The sequence below is a fragment of the Coregonus lavaretus genome (assembly GCF_964263955.1).
Source record: "Coregonus lavaretus genome assembly, chromosome: 4".
Lineage (NCBI taxonomy): Eukaryota > Metazoa > Chordata > Actinopteri > Salmoniformes > Salmonidae > Coregonus > Coregonus lavaretus.
Window position 1 is genome coordinate 14,190,516 of NC_139991.1, and position 5,648 is coordinate 14,196,163.

Sequence of the window (5,648 nt, forward strand, 5' to 3'; positions counted from 1 at the left end):
TGGTGGAAATAGTGAAGGTTCAAGACAGACCAATTCCTAGTGAGGTTAATTGTCCATTGTGTGCATGTGTGCAGGCAGAAAAAGTATATTTACTTTGTAAAGAAAAGCAGGACATTAAGCATACTGCATAGCCATACCACTGATAGATGCATCAGTGCAACAACATGTCTCAAGAATGAGTTCTCACTCCTTTTAATTGTATTCATAGTGACCTCAAATGATTCATTCTTAAAGTGTCCCTGTGCAGCTAGACAGCACAAGTACTAACTGATTACTTAGATGGTTTTGGAATGTGCTATAAATTGACATTGGTGCACTAGGCAGTAGAGCAGAACTGGAGAACTGGAGTGCATGTCCCCTGATTAGATAAGTATGCAAAGTGCTTGTCTGTCTTTGGCATGTGCAGTTATATTACACCCTATTGGAGTGGGACCACTTGTCTTGGGGAGGGAATGAACGTAACTTAAGCCAAGCACCCTGCAATTCAATTTAGAGGCGGGCAGGATGTCTGTAATTCTCGGCACACTCTAAGGTAAAGTCTCATTAATAAAGAACAAAATCACTATTAAGCCATTAGATTTGGTACTATAAGTAAACGTGTGTTCCTGGCTGTGCATTTTGATTGTGACTGATTTTACCATAGCTGGCAGTAATAGCATGCAGATATATTGGATTATGCATACCAACTTTCATCTCAATATCCATGGATACAACTGAATGTTTAATTGAAGGCCTATTGAGTTTTGATGAGAAAAATCTCAGACAAATTTCCAAGACTAAACTGACATAAATCAGTGAAGCAGCTTAAACAATGGTCAGTACTGCAACATTTTACAGAACGGCAATCTCTTTTCAAATGTAAAAATGCTGTTGTCTTTATCATTATGCACTAATGTATATCAATGAATAAACTGTAACTGAACTATAGTGTAATCATAATTGAAAGCCTTCACAGTAACCATTCTACCATGATATTGTGTTAGGGTTGAGGCATTGTTCATTCAATACTATTGTGCGGGATCACGACCATGGGATGTTTGCCACTACTTAAAAGATAGTGTCATTATAGAGATTAAGCTGCTTATTTGGTTTTAATTTCCACATCCCTCCCCATGAAAAAAGTCGCTGATTATGACTTTTTCTTCCATGAGTCCACTCTATGTGGTTTATGCACTCAGTGTCTGCTCTCTCTCTAATTAAATGAGGTGAAACAGCCTTGTGCTGCACTTTTATGTTTCAATTTTGTCAGCAAGTTTCCAAATGCACCCATCTGAATTTCAAATGATAAATGTAAATATAAAGTCTACTCTCAGAGAAGCAATTACATTAAAGGCTACATTATGGAAATAAAGACAAAAACCTACAGTGTGTAATTTAATTTTCTGCATTTAGTTCCTCATAGGGATTTGAAGAAAATAACATTTATTCAATTTGCTAATATTTAAGTGCTTAGTCTTCACTGAAAAACCACATTACTCATGGCAGAAGTGAAATATTTTGTTCTTTACTACAGTTATTAAATTTGAATCGACGATTCATAGTTTGAATTGGACTTATTGTAACATTAACCTTATGACCTCAGACAGGATAATATAATTTTTTGGGGGCATAGATTACAAATCTCCAACTGAAGGACCGTAGTTGCATGTAGCCTTGGACAAATTCATTCAAATGAACTCCTATTCCTCTTCGGTCTAACAGCGAATTTAACTAGCATGTGATTCCCAGGTGTGTCAGAAAAAACTTGTACAACTCTAACATATGTTGCTCAAATCAAATCAAATTACATTTTATTTGTCACATACACGTGTTTAGCAGATGTTATTGCGGGTGTAGCGAAATGCTTGTGCTTCTAGCTTCAACAGTGCAGTAATATCTAACAAGTAATATCTAACAATTTCACAACATATACCCAATACACACAAATCTAGTAAGGAATAGAATTTAAGAATATACAGTTGAAGTCGAAAGTTTACATACACTTAGGTTAGAGTCATTAAAACTCGTTTTCAACCACTCCACACATTTCTTGTTAACAAACTATAGTTTTGGCAAGTTGGTTAGGACATCTACTTTGTGCATGACACAAGTAATTTTTCCAACAATTGTTAACAGACAGATTATTTAATTTATAATTCACTGTATCACAATTCCAGTGGGTCAGAAGTTTACATACACTAAGTTGACGGTGCCTTTAAACAGCTTGGAAAATTCCAGAAAATGATGTCATGGCTTTAGAAGCTTCTGATAGGCTAATTGACATCATTTGAGTCAATTGGAGGTGTACCTGTGGATGTATTTCAAGGCCTACCTTCAAACTCAGTTTCTCTTTGCTTGACATCATGGGAAAATCAAAAGAAATCAGCCAAGACCTCAGAAATTTTTTTTAAGCTATAGTCAATGAACAGCATTCTTACATAGGTATTCCTCTTGTCCAGATGGGATAGGGCAGTGTGCAGTGTGATGGCGATTGCATCGTCTGTGGATCTATTGAGGCGGTAAGCAAATTGAAGTGGATCTAGGGTGACAGGTAAGGTAGAGGTGATTATTAAGTTGATTATTCATATTAATATCAAAGATCAGTCAATATTGGGAAACTCATTCCTTAAAAATGATAGCACTGGCTGACCAAAGCTCTCTAAGACACAAAAGGCGGCCTGTCACTAAAAGATTAATGAAATTCAGATGCACGACTGAATAATCTGTAAATCATACTAGAAGCCATTTCTAGAGATAATTTTTCCATGCATGGTTCCAACAATGCTGGTATTAGCGGACATATGGATCACAGCCTGCAGGAATGCTTCAGTCTCACTGCAGAATCATTATTTCGATGGACGGAGCCAGGTTATAAATAGGCTCATAGAGTTCTTGGGCGGCTCTCTTTTTGTTTCCAGACTGTCCCTATTTGTCTTATTGATCTGAATCTGTGCGGCCAAAGCATCTTGAAGAAAGACAGGTGAAATATGGGGTACATTTTGTCCACTGTGGTTTATAGTGTCATTTAAATGTTGGACTATTCGCCTGCAGTAGGGATGCATGGGTAAAATCACTGGGGAAGCCAATCCAGAAAAAAAAGCCATACTACAACCTGTGTTGTGATGAATGTGTTGTTTGCTCTATAACCTGTTAGTTCATATGCCTTGCCACCGCGACATATAGGCTTAAGGAACAATAAGAAGACACAGTGGCAGAAATTCAACCACACCTTTGTTTCATCACAAAACCAGGGAGCAACATCTGTCCAGTGAATTCCACAAAGCATATTTAATGTAACAGACAGTTACATGACCTACAGCATGGTCAAACAAGTTAATTTTTCCTAATTTTTTGGACCACTAAACAACTATTGATTTAGAACCACTGAGAGTCACCGGAAGTTGCAAATAAAACAGGAGCTGCCTCCACTATTACAGCACCATTTCAACTTCAACATTTCAACATCATCAAATCACTTATGCTTAGTCTAATACAGTGACAACTAAAAGATACCAAAAAATGATTTAGTCCAATCAACATAAACTAAAAATGATGTGGCTGTCCATGGTTCTGATTTATCTGTGTGTGTGTGTGTGCGTGTGTGTGTGTGCGTGTGTGTGTGTGTGTGTGCATGTGTGCGTGTGCGTGTGTGTGTGCGTGTGTGTGTGTGTGTGTGAGTGTGCGTGTGTGTGCGTGCAAGTAGAAAAAACATTTTACTCACCCTACTTGTAGAGAAACGCCAATGCCATCCTCCTCTCTTTCATGTTGCCGAAACGGTCTATGACTCTGTCATACAGTACACACTATTCATTTTTGTTGTCCTAGGCGACCTGGCTAGAATGCTTGCTCGCTAGCCTAACTTCCTTTTATGGGCAACGATGAGCCAGCTAGTTAACACTAGCCTACTACATCTAGCTATATATTGAACTTCCATCCTCTCAGGCCAGGGGCACAATGTATTAATTTTTGGTTGGATCATAATCGCTGTTATAATCATTGGCCAGTACGGAGAATTAATGAAAACCACAAGTCCAAATTCCTGTCTCGTTCCATGGCTGATTTAGGAAAGGGACAATTTTAGCTAACTAGCTAGCCACCGGAGGACAACGACACAACAAGTTTTTCTGTCAAGGAAGTTTTGCTTTTGATTGTGATTGGTGTGAAGCCAAATACAAACTGGCTTCCCTTAACACTTTTTTTGGGTGCGCCAGGGCCATTCACAGTTGAGCTCTCTCAGTTTAGCTCAACGCTGATTGGCTAATATTGTATAACAAAATATATAAGGGAGCACAAATGCTTACTGGCTTCACTTGCATTCAATGCTACGGCGGCATACTCTTTTTGACCAGACAGCATTAGATAGATGGGCTACACATACTGAGACAGAGGGGCAGTGTTTTGCTTGCTTGGATGCTTTCTCTGGTGAGATACAGTCATTCAGCCTCTTGCGAATTGAAGGAAAATTATGAAACACAAAGAGACGATAGATAAATTATTTTATATGTTTTTTTATTTTTGTATTGGCACATTTCTTGCGGAAGCCTGGCTTCCCTTGGCATTCATGAATACAAGCCACTGTTCACCTGATAATGCTGTTTCATTTATCTAAATCAAAGTAACACATAATAAATTGGCTAATTACAAGTGTATCATATCATCAATAAACCAATTGAAAATACATATTGCATGTTTACACTCAAAATTTGCTTTGTGAAATTTGAATTAAAACATGTCAGCATTACTAACAAAATGTATCTGATAATGCATACAAACTAATAAAGACCGCATATACAGTTTGCGTGATGTCTTGAGTGGGTAAATTTTTTGCATTGTGACATGGCCTCGGAGAGGTCTGACATCACAGATGTGCTCTACAGGGCTCCGTGCTTTTACACCACCGTCAGCATCTTTCCCAACCACCTAGCATATGTGGCGTTTCAGCCTGGATGGCATCCATGAGGAAGCGCAGGAAAAGGTTTGCTGACCCTAGTTTAAAAGAGAGAGAGAGAGAGAGAGAGAGAGAGAGAGAGAGAGAGAGAGAGAGAGAGAGAGAGAGAGAGAGAGAGAGAGAGAGAGAGAGAGAGAGTCTTTTTCATGGAGTGGGTGCAGCTCTCTGATTAGCACCACCTTTTTTGATGAACACTATTTCAAAGCAAATGTTTATCAAGGTACACCAGCAATTTTGACATTAAGGACTTTACCCAGACAAACTCTTCCACACTCTAAAGTTGCAGTGAGAAGGTGTATTTGGGGGTAATTAAGCAATGTTTAATTCACTGCAAACTGTATTGAAATATCGATTTTTATTATTAAAAGGTCACTCAATGTTTTGGACAAGATACTCTGGGAAAGGTTGCCTGTCTAAGAGTAACTTAGATACAGCATTGTGGGGCTGGGAGTCCAAATTGAAATGTATTCACATCTCTACCACACTTTTGTAGGTATTGTAGGTAAGGACTGAAAACAGTTCATTCAAAATACATGATCTTGGCTGGTGTCGACTGACTATTTTTTAGTGTATGCTTGGGTTAGTTAGCTAGTTTTATTAGCCTCTGGCTAGCCTTAGCCTCCTTGGACAACAAATAGAAGCCATTGGGGCATTTTGGGTGCATGCGCTACAAATAATCCTACACATAATGAGGCTTAACTGTCAAGTTATTTTAAGGTCC